The 14,511-nt window shown below is 39.0% G+C and overlaps 1 long non-coding RNA gene across 1 annotated transcript; it reads left to right on the forward strand.

The window, feature by feature from the left end:
* The first annotated feature begins 6,247 nt into the window (after positions 1–6,247).
* On the forward strand, positions 6,248–13,065 carry LOC148777920 (uncharacterized). The gene is made up of 3 exons (XR_016037389.1): positions 6,248–6,363; positions 10,119–10,232; positions 12,742–13,065. It is a non-coding gene; the product is annotated as an uncharacterized LOC148777920 (long non-coding RNA).
* The last annotated feature ends 1,446 nt before the right edge of the window (positions 13,066–14,511 follow it).

The following is a 14,511-nucleotide window of genomic DNA, read 5'->3' on the forward strand; positions in this document are numbered from 1 at the left end:
GAGTACTTTTTTCCCCTTAAATCATGAATGAGTGAATTTTATCAAATGCTTTCTCTGTACTAATTTAAATGTTCATGTTCTTATATAAATATAAGAATAATGTTCTTGTTCATTCTGTTAATGTGGTAAACTACATTGATAAATATTTAAAAAAGTGAAACCCCAACTTGACATTGCTGGAATAAGCGCTACATTGTTATAATGCATTGCCATTTTATGTATTTGGTTTGCTATTACTTTGTTTCAGAGCCCTGTGTGTGTGTGTTCATTTGAAGGATTTGTTGTTGTTTTTCAATCTCTAAGTGGTGTCCACCTGTCTGTGACTGCAGGGGCTGCAGCACTCCAGGCTTCCCTGTCCTTCACTATCTCCCAGAGTTTGCTCCAACTCATGCCCATTGGGATCCAACCATCTCATCCCGTCACCCCATTCTCCTGCCCTCAATCTTTCCCAGCATCGGGGTCTTTTCCAATGAGTTGACTCTTCATATCAGGTGACCAAAGTATTGGAGCTTCAGCTTCAGCATCAGTCTTTCTAATGAATATACAATGTTGGTTTCCTTTAGGATTGACTGCTTTGATTTTGCAGTACAAGGGACTCTCAAGAGTCTTATCTAGCACCACAGTTGGAAAGCAGAAATTCTTTGGCGCTTAGCCTACTTTATGGTCCAAATCTCACATTGGCACATGACCACAGGAAAAAACATAGCTTTGACTAGAAGGATTGGTCTGTAATATTTTGTTTTGCTATCTTATTGACATTTTGGGATTTAGGCTATGCCAACATCATAACAAGAGATACCACTGTTTTTCTGTTCCTGGAAAGAGTTGATACAAGTTTGGTATGATTTCTTATTTCAATATTTAAAAAAATTCTCTATTTAAGCTATCTTGAACTGAAATTTTCTTTGTTTAAGGACTTCTACTTATGGGTCAAATTCCTAACAGATGCAGAGATATTCAGCTCTTTTATTTATTCTATTTCAGTTTTGGTAATCTTCACTTACAAGGAATTTCTTTATTTATTCTAAGCTTTCAAGCTTATTGGCAAAAGTTGTTAATACTGTATTCCTATTATCCCTTTAATCACTGTAGAAACTGTGATGGTGTTCTTTATATCATCCTGATATATGCTATTTATGCCTTTTTCATTTATATTTTTTCTTAGAATTGTACAAATTTTATAAATTTTGTTAATCTTTAAAATTTTAAATTTTTTACGTTGCTGATTTTTCACACATCTATTTGAGTTCTATTTACTGTTCTTTATCATGCTACTTCAAATAAATATTTGGATCATGAATCTTTAGCCTCTATTATTATTACTTTTTAAATATATACAGTTGTGGTAACTGAAAAAAAGAGGATTTTCACAAGGAAAGCAGGCAGATATGGAATGACCACATCATGGAGTGTGTAGAGAGGCTTGTAAAATAAACACAAACTTGAAACTTCCACTAGGTTAATGAAAGACTGATGTGTTTTAAGCTCTAGAGGGTGGTTTGTAGGCAAATGCAGGAAGCAAACTAAAATGAGGGTGACTACGTGGAGGTTGGTTAAGGAATCCAGGTGAGAGGTGACATTTGCTGGACTGAGTGTTGTCGTGCATGCCTGCATGCTAAGTGGTCTCAGTCATGTCCAATTCTCTGTGACTCCATGGACTGTAGCCTACAAGTCTCTTTTGTCCATGGGATTCCCCAGCCAAGAATCCTGGAGTGGGTTGCCATGTCCTCCTCCAGGGGATCTTCCTGATCAAGGATCAAACCTGCATCTCTATTGTTTACTGCCCTGGCAGGTGGGCTCCACTTGTCAGTGAGGTTGGAAAAGATTACTGAATTTGCATGAAGTTTAATATTGAGAAGTATGCAGTGGTGATGAATTGGGTGTGAAAGGAGTTTGCTTTTCATTCTACCAGACATATTTCACCAGACTAATATCACCTGTTTCATGTGCCCAAATATGTCCCATGCTTCCTCAGCCCTGGGTGTTTACAGATAATATTCCCTCTACCTGGAGTACCCTTCCTCTCCCTGTCTACCTGAATACCCAGTGGTTCCTCTGTACATGAATTCAGAAGTCATTTCGTTCAGGAAGCTTTCCTTAAATCCCTGACTGGGTTAATACCTCTGCTATGTGCTCTTAAGACAGACTAAACTTCTCTCCACATGGCAATCAACACAGTTGACTGCTTACTGTTTAAAATTTACACTAGTAAATGTTAAAGCTAATGAGAATGGGGGAAAATTTTACACATTTAAAGCTATATATCCTTCTCTAAACACTGATCTATCTGCCAAAAAAATTTGATGTAATGTACTGGAAAAGACTCTGACGCTGGGAGGGATTGGGGGCAGGAAGAGACGGGGACGACAGAGAATGAGTTGGCTGGATGCCATCACCGACTTGATGGGCATGAGTTTGAGTGAACTCCGGGAGTTGGTGATGGACAGGGAGGCCTGGCATGCTGTGATTCATGGGGTCGCAAAGAATCGGACACGACTGAGTGACTGAACTGACTGACTGACTGAGTTTTATTATAATTCAGTCCAAAATATTAAAAATACTTTTCACTGTGCTTTTTTCTTTTTACCCTGTGTCGTTGACAAGTGCATGGCTTTATCGTTTAACTCCCAACACTCATGGATCTTTCTCACTGTGTTTTTGTTGTTGATTTCCAGCTTGAGGCCACTGATGTCACCGAACATGTTTTGTCATGACTATTCTTGAAATTTGCTGATATGCTTTATAAATCAGCATAAGGTCAGTTGGTAAAGATTCCATGTACATTTGAAAAAAAGCTATTCTTCAGCTCTTGGGTGCTGTACTGTATACAGGATAATTCAGTTAAATTGGTTACACCACATTAACAAGTTGAAAAATAGAAACCATATGATTATCTCAATAGATGCAGAGAAAGCCTTTGACAAAATTCAACATCCATTTGTGATAAAAACCCTCCAGAAAGCAGGAAAAGAAGGAATATACCTCAACATAATAAAAGCTATATATGACAAAACCTCAGCAAACATTATCCTCAATGATGAAAAATTGAAAGCATTTCTCCTAAAGTCAGGAACAAGACAAGGGTGCCCAGTCTCACCACTACTATTCAACATAGTTTTGGAAGTTTTGGCCACAGCAATCAGAGCAGAAAAAGAAATAAAAGGAATCCAGATTGGAAAAGAAGAAGTAAAACTCTCACTGTTTGCAGATGACATGATCCTCTACATAGAAAACCATAAAGACTCCACCAGAAAATTACTAGAGCTAATCAATGAATATAGTAAAGTTGCAGGATATAAAATCACACAGAAATTCCTTGCATTCCTATGCACTAACAATGAGAAAACAGAAAGAGAAATTAAGGAAACAATTCCATTCACCATTGCAACGAAAAGAATAAAATACTTGGGAATATACTTACCTAAAGAAACAAAAGACCTATATATAGAAAACTATAAAACACTGGTGAAAGAAATCAAAGAGGACACAAATAGATGGAGAAATATACCATGTTCATGGATCAGAAGAATCAATATAGTGAAAATGAGTATACTACCCAAAGCAGTCTACAGATTCAATGCAATCCCTATCAAGCTACCAATGGTATTTTTCAGAGAACTAGAACAAATAATTTCAAAATTTGTATGGAAATACATAAAACCTCGAATAGCCAAAGCAATCTTGAGAAAGAAGAATGGAACTAGGGGAATCGACCTGCTGGACTTCAGGCTCTACTACAAAGCCACAGTCATCAAGACACTATGGTACTGGCATAAAGACAGAAATCTAGATCAATGGAACAAATTAGAAAGCCCAGAGATAAATCCACGCATTTATGGACACTTTATCTTTGACAAAGGAGGCAAGAATATAAAATGGAGAAAGACAACCTCTTTAACAAGTGGTGCTGGGAAAATTGGTCAACCACTTGTAAAAGAATGAAATTAGAACACTTTCTTACATCATACACAAAAATAAACTCAAAATGGAATAAAGATCTAAACTTAAGACCAGAAACTATTAAACTCCTAGAGGAAAACATAGGCAAAACACTTTCCAACATAAACCACAGCAGGATCCTCTATGACCCACCTCCCAGAATATTGGAAATAAAAGCAATAATAAACAAATGGGACCTAATTAAAATTAAAAGTTTCTGCACAACATAGGAAACTATAAACAAGGTGAAAAGACAACCTTCAGAATGGGAGAAAATAATAGCAAACGAAGCAACAGACAAAGAATTAATCTCAAAAATATACAAGCAACTCCTGCAGCTCAATTCCAGAAAAATAAACGACCCAATCAAAAAATGGGCCAAAGAACTAAACAGACTTTCTCCAAAGAAGACATACAGATGGCTAACAAACACATGAAAAGATGCTCAACATCACTCATTATCAGAGAAATGCAAATCAAAACCTCAATGAGGTACCATTTCATGCCAGTCACAATGGCTGCTATCCAAAGCCTACAAGCAATAAATGCTGGAGACGGTGTGGAGGAAAGGGAGCCCTCTTACACTGTTGGTGTTGGTGGGAATGCAAACTAGTACAGCCACTATGGAGAACAGTGTGGAGACTCCTTAAAAACCTGGAAATAGAACTGCCATCAGTTCAGTTCAGTTCAGTCGCTCAGTCGTGTCCAACTCTTTGTGACCCCATGAATCACAGCACGCCAGGCCTCCCTATCCATCACCAACTCCCGGAGTTCACCCAAACTCATGTCCATCGAGTCGGTGATGCCATCCATTCATCTCATTCTCTGTCATACCCGTCTCCTCCCACCACCAATCTCTCCCAGCATCAGAGTCTTTTCCAGTGAGTCAACTCGTTGCATGAGGTGGCCAAAGTATTGGAGTTTCAGCTTCAGCATCAGTCCTTCCAATGAGCACCCAGGACTGATCTCCTTTAGAATGGACTGGTTGGATCTCCTTGCAGTCCACGGGACTCTCAAGAGTCTTCTCCAGCACCACAGTTCAAAAGCATCCATTCTTCCGCGATCAGCTTTCTTCACAGTCCAACTCTCACATCCATACATGACCACAGGAAAAACCATAGCCTTGACTAGATGGACCTTGGTTGGCAAAGTAATGTCTCTGCTTTTTAATATGCTGTCTAGGTTGGTCATAACTTTCCTTCCAAGAAGTAAGCGTCTTTTAATTTCCTGGCTGCAATCAGCATCTGCAGTGATTTTGGAGCCCCAAAAAATAAAGTCTGACACTGTTTCCACTGTTTCCCCAGCTATTTCCCATGAAGTGATGGGACCAGATGCCATGATCTTTGTTTTCTGAATGTTGAGCTTCAAGCCAACCTTTTCACTCTCCTCTTTCACTTTCATCAAGAGGCTTTTGAGTTCCTCTTCGCTTTCTGCCATAAGGGTAGTGTCATCTGCATATCTGAGGTTATTGATATTTCTCCCAGCAATCTTGATTCCAGCTTGTGCTTCTTGCAGCCCAGCGTTCCTCATGATGTACTCTGCATAGAAGTTAAATAAGCAGGGTGACAAAATACAACCTTGACGTACTCCTTTTCCTATTTGGAACCAGTCTGTTGTTCCATGTCCAGTTCTAACTGTTGCTTCCTGACCTGCATACAGGTTTCTCAAGAGGCAGGTCAGGTGGTCTGGGATTCCCATCTCTTTCATAATTTTCCAGTTTGTTGTGATACACACAGTCAAAGGCTTTGGCATAGTCAATGAAACAGAAATAGATGTTTTTCTGGAACTCTTTTGCTTTCTCCATGATCCAGCAGATGTTGGCAATTTGATCTCTGGTTCCTCTGCCTTTTCTAAAACCTGCTTGAACATCTGGAAGTTCATGGTTCACATGTTGCTGAAGCCTGGCTTCCAGAATTTTGGGCATGACTTTACTAGCGTGTGAGATAAGTGCAATTGTGCGGTAGTTTGAGCATTCTTTTGCATTCTCTTTCTTTGGGAATGGAATGAAGACTGACCTTTTCCAGTCCTGTGGCCACTGCTGAGTTTTCCAAATCTGCTGGCATATTGAGTGCAGCACTTTCACAGCATCATCTTTCAGGATTTGAAATAGCTCAATTGGAATTCCATCACCTTCACTAGCTTTGTTAGTAGTGATGCTCTCTAAGGCCCACTTGACTTCACATTCCAAGATGTCTGGTTCCAGGTGAGTGATCACGCCATCGTGATTATCTTCGTCGTGAAGATCTTTTTTGTACAGTTCTTCTGTGTATTCTTGCCACCTCTTCTTAATATCTTCTGCTTCTGTTAGGTCCATACCATTTCTGTCCTTTATTGAGCCCATCTTGTACAGACGCAAGAGACGCCGGCTCGGCGCAACTGACCACAGGCAGAAGCGTGGCCGAGAGGAGCTACTCCACGTCCAAGGTAAGGTACAGCGGCTGCGCTTTGCTGGAGCAGCTGTGAAGAGATATTCCACGACCAAGGTAAGAGAAACCCAAATAAGACGGTAGGTATTGTGAAGGGGCATATGAGGGCAGACACACTGAAGTCATAATCCTGTAAAACTAGTTGATCTGATCATATGGACCACAGCCCTGTCTAACTCAATGAAACTAAGCCATGCTGTGAGGGGCCACCCAAGACGGACGGGTCATGGTGGAGAGGTCTGACATTATGTGGTCCACTGGAGAAGGGAATGGCAAACCACTTCAGTATACTTGCCTTGAGAACCCCATGAACAGTATCAAAAGGCAAAATGATAGGATACTGAATGAGGAATTCCCCAGGTCGGTAGGTGCCCAGTATGCTACTGGAGCTCAGTGGAGAAATAACTCCAGAAAGAATGAAGGGATGGAGCCAAAGCAAAACAAATACCCACTTGTGGATGTGACTGGTGATAGAAGCAAGGTCCGATGCTGTAAAGAGCAATATTGCATAGGAACCTGGAATGTTAGGTCCATGAATCAAGGCAAATTGGAAGTGGTCAAACACTAGATGGCAAGAGTAAACATAGACATTCTAGGAATCAGTGAACTAAAATGGACTGGAATGGATGAATTTAACTCAGATGACCATTATATCTACTACTGTGGGCAGGAATCCCTTAGAAGAAATGGAGTAGCCATCATGGTCAACAAAAGAGTCCGAAATGCAATACTTGGATGCAATCTTAAAAACGACAGAATGATTTCTGTTCGTTTCCAAGGCAAACCATTCAATATTACAGTAATCCAGGCCTATGCCCCAACCAGTAATGCTGAAGAAGCTGAAGTTAATCTGTTCTATGAAGACCTACAAGACATTTTAGAACTAACACCCAAAAAAGATGTCCTTTTCATTATAGGGGACTGGAATGCAAAAGTAGGAAGTCAAGAAACACCTGGAGTAACTGGCAAATTTGGCCTTGGAGCACAGAATGAAGCAGGGCAAAGGCTAATAGAGTTTTGTCAAGAGAATGCACTGGTCATAGCAAACACCCTCTTCCAACAACACAAGAGAAGACTCTACACATGGACATCAGCAGATGGTCAACACCGAAATCAGATTGATTATATTCTTTGCAACCAAAGATGGAGAAGCTGTATACAGTTAGCGAAAACAAGACCAGGAGCTGACTGTGGCTCAGATCATGAACTCCTTATTGCCAAATTCAGACTGAAATTGAAGAAAGTAGGGAAAACCACTAGACCATTCAGATATGACCTCAATCAAATCCCTTATGATTATACAGTGGAAGTGAGAGTTGATTTAAGGGACTAGATCTGATTGATAGAGTGCCTGATGAACTCTGGACGGAGGTTCATGACATTGTACAGGAGACAGGGACCAAGACCATCCCCATGGAAAAGAAATGCAAAAAAGCAAAATGGCTGTCTGAGGAGGCCTTACAAATAGCTGTGAAAAGAAGAGAAGCAAAAAGCAAAGGAGAAAAGGAAAGATATAAGCATCTGAATGCAGAGTTCCAAAGAAGAGCAAGGAGAGATAAGAAAGCCTTCCTCAGTGATCAATGCAAAGAAATAGAGGAAAACAACAGAGTAGGAAAAACAAGAGATCTTTTCAAGAAAATTAGAGATATAAAGGGAACATTTCATGCAAAGATGGGCTCGATAAAGAACTGCCATACGACCCAGCAATCCCTCTCCTGGGCATACACACCTAGGAAACCAGAATTGAAAGAGACACATGTACCCCAATGTTCATTGCAGCACTGTTTATAATAGCCAGGACATTGAAGCAAACTAGATGTCCATCTGCAGACGAATGGATAAGAAAGCTGTGGTACATATACACAATGGAGTATTACTCAGCCATTAAAAAGAATGCATTTGAATCAGCTCTAACGAGGTGGATGAAGCTGGAGCCTATTTTACAGAGTGAAGTAAGCCAGAGAAAAAAAACACCAATACAGTATACTAATGTATATATATGGAATTTAGAAAGATGGTAACGATAACCCTGTATGTGAGACAGCAAAAGAGACACAGATGTATAGAACAGTCTTTTGGACTCTGTGGGAGAGGGCGAGGGTGGGATGATATGGAAGAATGGCATTGAAACATGTATATTATCATATGTGAAATGAATCGCCAGTCCACGTTCGATGCATGATACAGGATGCTCTAGGCTAGTGCACTGGGATGACCCAGAGGGATGGGATGGGGAGGGAGGTGGGACGGGGGTTCAGGATTGGAACACATGTACACCCATGGTGGATTCTCATCAATGTATGGCAAAACTAATACGATATTTGTAAAGTAAAATAAATAAATTAAAAAGAAAGAAAGAAAAAAAAATTGGTTAATCATGATATTCAAATATTTGACATCCTTACTGGTGTTTTGGTGCTGTTTATTCTACCAGTCACTGAGAAAGCTGTGTTTAAAATCTCTAAATATAGAGTTTTCACTTAGTCAATTTTAGGCATGAATATTTTGATACTGTATTTTTTTTAATGTTTGGAAATTTAGGATTTTTATATCTTTTTTGATTTACTCCTTTATCACAATAAAACTCTATTTTTAGTAATACTTTTTACCTTAAAACTATATATAAGGTCAGTGTAGATGTATTAGCTTTATTTCAATTATTTTATTTATATCTCTATTTTTTATTTTTCAAGCATTTTTGTACCTATATTTAGGATGTTTCTTGACTGTCCCAGTGTGAAAATCCTTTTATTTTAATGGAAAGATTTTGTCTATTGACATTTTAATATAAGTTGCTGGCATATTTTTGTTAAATTTGCCTTCTTATTAGTTGCTTAGTCCATTGTTCTTATTCATTTGTTTTATATTTTTTCCTGTCTTGCTTCTTTTAATATTAAATATCTTTCAGAAATTTTATTTTCCTCTATTATTTTGTATATATATATATTATATATAAAAATAATATATATATAATTTATAGAAAAAAATATATATCCTTAGTTGCTCAGCTGTGTCTCTTTTGCGACCCCATAGACTGTAGCCTGCCAGGCTCCTCTGTCCATGGGATTCTCCAGGCAAGAATACTGGAGTGGGTTGCCATTCCTTTCTCCAGGGGATCTTCCTGACCCAGGGATTGAACCAGGTCTCCTGCATTGCAGGCAGATTCTTAACCATCTTCCCTCTTTACCACTAGTGAAGCCCAAGAGCTGACTCATTGGAAAAGACCCTGATGTTGGGAAATAATGAGGTCACGAGGAGAAGGGGGCGACAGGGGATGAGATGGTTGGATGGCATCGCCAACTCAATAGACATGCGTTTGAGCAAGCTCTGGGAGATAGTGAAGGACAGGGAAGCCTGGCTTGCTGCAGTTCTTGTGGATGCAAAAAGTTGGACACGACTTAGCAACTGAACAGCAACTACATGTATATATACATATACACAAACATATAACACAATAAAATTTTATTATTCTTTCTGTGATTACTCTAGAGATTGCACCATGCATCCTTGACTTATTGAAGTGCAATTTAAATCAGCATTTACCTGAGAATATTTTAATTCTTTTTAACCTCTTTACCAACTAATATACTATTGCTATTGTGCATTTTGATCTTGTTTTATGTAGTCAGTATTCATATACATTTCACATATTTTCCTTTACTGGTGTATTTTATTTACTTTTATGTTAATATGCTTCTATCTGGGATTACGCTTCTGTCTAGAAAATTCCCTTTAACATTTCATTTCTTACAGGTGGGCTGATCACAAATTCCATCTTTCTTTTTCTGAAGATGTACTTGGATTTCATTTTGAAGGCCATTTTTATTTTACTGAGGAAAGCATTGGAAATGCTGAGGAAAGAAATTGGTAATTTCTTTCATTTTCTTTTTTTTTTGCAGCACTTGAAAATTCATTATATTGTCTTTGGCTTCCATAATTCCTTCTGAGAATGCTAAGAGGTTTTGGTTGTTTTGTCTGTTTTTCTTTTTTTCCTCTCTCTCTTTGCTTTTAAGATTTTGACTAGTTTTCAACAACTTTTCTATGATGTTTCTTTTGGAATTTAGTTTTTTATATTTATGTTGTTTGGGTTCCAAGATATTCTTAAATCTTGAGTATGTTTCACCAGTTTTGGAAAACTCTCAGCCATTCTTTCTTTAAACAATTTTTCTGATCAATTTCCTTTTTTCCCTCTCTATTCTTCTCTCTTCTTACACATATATTTGGCATTTCCTCCATTTTTCATACATCTTCTCACTTTTTTCTTTGTACTAATCTTTCTACTCTGTGCATCAATATGGACATTTGTTAAAAACTGATCTGTTTCAGTTCACTAATTATCTCTTTTGTTTTCTTTAATATGACATAGTTTTATAATTTCAGTTATTATAGGTTTCAATTTTAGAATTTCTATTTGTCTATTTTCATAGATATCAGTTGCAGATGGTAAAACCTTCTACCTTATCCTATATTTTATTGAACTTATTCATTATAATCTTTTAAAAGTCTGTCTGAAAAGTGTGATCACTTTTGGGTGAATTTCTATTGTCTGTTTCTTTTCTTTTGGTTTTGATCATTTGTTATTCTGTCCTACTGTGACTTTCAATTTTTTAATAAATATCCAATGCTGTGTATGGAAAAATTTAGACTCTCTGGATGACATTGATTTCCTGGAGAGAGGGTTTTCTTTAGGCAGCTATGTAATGTATGGGAAGTGATCCAATTAAATCTGAGTTTTTGTCTTTATTAAAACTTATCTTTTTATGTATTCCCTTACTTTTGGAGATAGCTTGTGATGTTCTCAACCGAAAGCCTGGGTTTCTACAGGGCCTTCTTCCATGATGGACTCTGGACTCTAATTTATTGCTTTTCATCACCAAAAGACTGCCTGAATCTCTGCTTAGACTTTTATTTTCTTGGCCCCCCGATTTCTGCTGCCAATTTCATTATCTACCTTCTTGAATGCACAGTTTAGGAATCAAGGAGTAATTTGGGGGACACTGCATGAGAAACTTCAGTTCAGTTCAGTTCGGTCACTCAGTCGTGTCCAACTCTTTGTGACCCCATGAATAGCATGCCAGGCCTCCCTGTCCATCACCAACTCCTGGAGTTCACTCAAACTCCTGTCCATTGAGTCGGTGATGCCATCCATCCATCTCATTCTCTGTCGTCCCCGTCTCCTCCCACCCCCAATCCCTCCCAGCATCAGACTCTTTTCCAGTGAGTCAACTCGTCGCATGAGGTGGCCAAAGTATTGGAGTTTCAGTTTTAGCATCAGTCCTTCCAGATTGATCTCCTCTAGAATGGACTGGTTGGATCTCCTTGCAGTCCAAGGGACTCTCAAGAGTCTTCTCCAGCACCACAGTTCAAAAGCATCCTTTCTTCGGCGATCACCTTTCTTCACAGTCCAAGTCTCACATCCATACACGACCACAGGAAAAACCATAGCCTTGACTAGATGGACCTTGGTTGGCAAAGTAATGTCTCTGCTTTTTAATATGCTATAGGTTGGTCATAACTTTCCTTCCAAGGAGTAAGCGTCTTTTAATTTCCTGGCTGCAATCAGCATCTGCAGTGATTTTGGAGCCCCCCAAAATAAAGTCTGACACTGTTTCCACTGTTTCCCCATCTATTTCCCATGAAGTAACTCAGGGCTCAGTTTTCTGTACTGCTCTTCACTCTGTGATCTGGAACCCTCAAGTTCTGGCTGCCTTAATCACCGTTATTTCTAATTTTTGTCTTTTTCTTTCAATGAAAGTGCTGCAAACCCTGTGCTGCTGCCTTCTATTTATCCTTTATACCCCTGCTGCAGATTGACCAAACCCCAAAGGAAAAAAGCAGCAATGGAGTATATCTCATCTTAGTACTTTCTCTTTGCAATTCTAACTCCTTTATTCTCATCTGCAGTGGTTGCCCTTGGATGCCTTCAAAAAGTGTCCTTTAAAAATGTATTTAATCCAGCTCTTAGGTTATTCTCAGTAGAAGGCTTACTATGACACAAGCTACTCATAATAATTGAGACTATTTTATTCATTTTGGAGGCTGTATACAATTCTAAGTCCTGGGCTTGCCAATTAATTATTTAGTGCCCTATTGAACTTCTGGTTTCTAAGTTTTCACTATTATGAATAATGTTGCATAAACATATTTGTAATATAATTTCATGCAATTGTACAAGCATTTCTTAAGGATAATTGCTGATAGTTAATGGCTCGGCATGGCTTATATCATTTTTCTCATCCTTTTTTGGACAGAACTCAGTTTCCTGGCTTCAGTCAAATTGCAGGGTAGACTGGGAAATTCAAATATTTTGTATGTACAGGAAGAGGAAATGTTGTGGCAAACATACTGCTAACTACTTCCTAACTTGTCTCTCTAGGTCTAGACCCCTTCTGTAATCCATATGCTACATTACCACTTGACTTAATATCCTTAAATACCACTGAGTTTTGAAGAATTTATGTTTTGAAGGGTGCTGGAGAAGACTTTTGAACATACCTGGGACAGTAAGGAAATCAAGCCAGTCAATCCTAAAGGAAATCAACCCTGAACACTCTCTGAAAGGACTGATGCTGAAGTTGAAGCTCCAGTACTTTGGCCATCTGATGCAAACAGTCAACTCATTGAAAAAGCCCTTGATGCTCATTGGAAAGATTGAGGGCATGAGGAAAAAACTGGCAATAGAGGATGAGATGACTGGAAAGTGAAAGTGAAAGTCACTCAGTCGTGTCCAACTCTTTGCGACCCCCATGGACTATAAAATCCATGGAATTTTCCAGACTAGAATACTGGAGTGGGTAGCCTATCCCTTCTCCAGGGGATCTTCCTGATCCAGGAATCGAATCAGGGTCCCCTGCATTGCAGGCGGATGATTGGATGGCATTACCAATTCAATGGATATGAACTCAGGCGAACTTTGGGAGATAGGAACAGGGAGACCTGGTGTGCTTCAGTCCATGGGGTCGCAAGGAGTCGGACATGACTTAGCAACTTAACAACCACCACCACAACCATCGGGCAAGACTCACCAATAAGTTAAAATCTTTTAGGATATTTCTTTTGCTTAGAGAATGAATTTGTGACTTCTTACAAATGTGCAAGTGCTAGAACCTCAATGGAAGACTCTTTTGCTTTGTATTTCTGAATCTAATCTTTTATCATTTTACCCTGATACATTTTTTTATTTTTATAGATGATGGAAAAGGTTCAGTGGGGCTCTGCTTCACAGTTGTATAGAGGTGATCATACTTAACTGGGGCAAACTTGAAATTCAGGGTGGTCACCAGTTAGATTCCTTAAATTACAACTTGCTCAATAAGTAATACCCTGTAACTAGACTTGCCAATCAAGCTCACCTTAACTGGTTCTGTAAACTGCATACCTTCTGTGCTTTGTGTAGCTTAGGCAATATATCACAAGACTCCCATAACTGCCATCTATAGAGAACAACTCTGATGCATGGGTCATTATAATAAAGTTTGTTTAAGTTGTTTAGCAGGAACATGGAGTAAAGTGTTGCCAAGTTCAAACTGTTAGAGGTCACTGACCATTCAACTGGGCCTGCATGAGTGTCTGATGGGTGACCTTTGACATCAGAGGGTCCAAAACTCGATCCTCCGGTTACGCTAATGCTGCTATTTTCTGCACATAGTTCTCATGAAGAGCATGTAACTCAAATATACCTGTTCATAACATGATTACTTCACCTTTTCCTTACCTCCAATCACCTTTCACCACGCCTCAGATCACCCTGCTTCTTTATCTCATAAATACTGTGAGACCCACATCTTCAGGGAGGTGAATTTGAGTTTTGTTTTTCCATCTCCTCACTTGGCTGCCTTGTGAATAAACCTTTTCTCTGCTGTAAACCTCAGCATCTCAGCTTTTGGCTTGCTGTGTGTTGGGCAAATGATCCTGGCTCAGTAACAAGCTCTCCTCAAACACTATTGTAGTTGCAAAGGGCAGAGACAAAGGAGATAGGGAAATATGGGGTGGACACTGCTTCTTCTATATCCAGCAGTATGACCCGGGGCGAGCTAGTCAATCTTTTCTGTGCTCTGTGTTCCCAGCTCTGTAATCTGGTTCTGATAATGGAATAAAACGGCAGCCCTATTATTTTGATCCACGAGTCTCCACCTAAAAAATACAC

Source organism: Moschus berezovskii, chromosome 5, assembly GCF_049115385.1.
Source record: "Moschus berezovskii isolate FMDL1 chromosome 5, NW_MosBer_1.0, whole genome shotgun sequence".
Classification (NCBI taxonomy): domain Eukaryota; kingdom Metazoa; phylum Chordata; class Mammalia; order Artiodactyla; family Moschidae; genus Moschus; species Moschus berezovskii.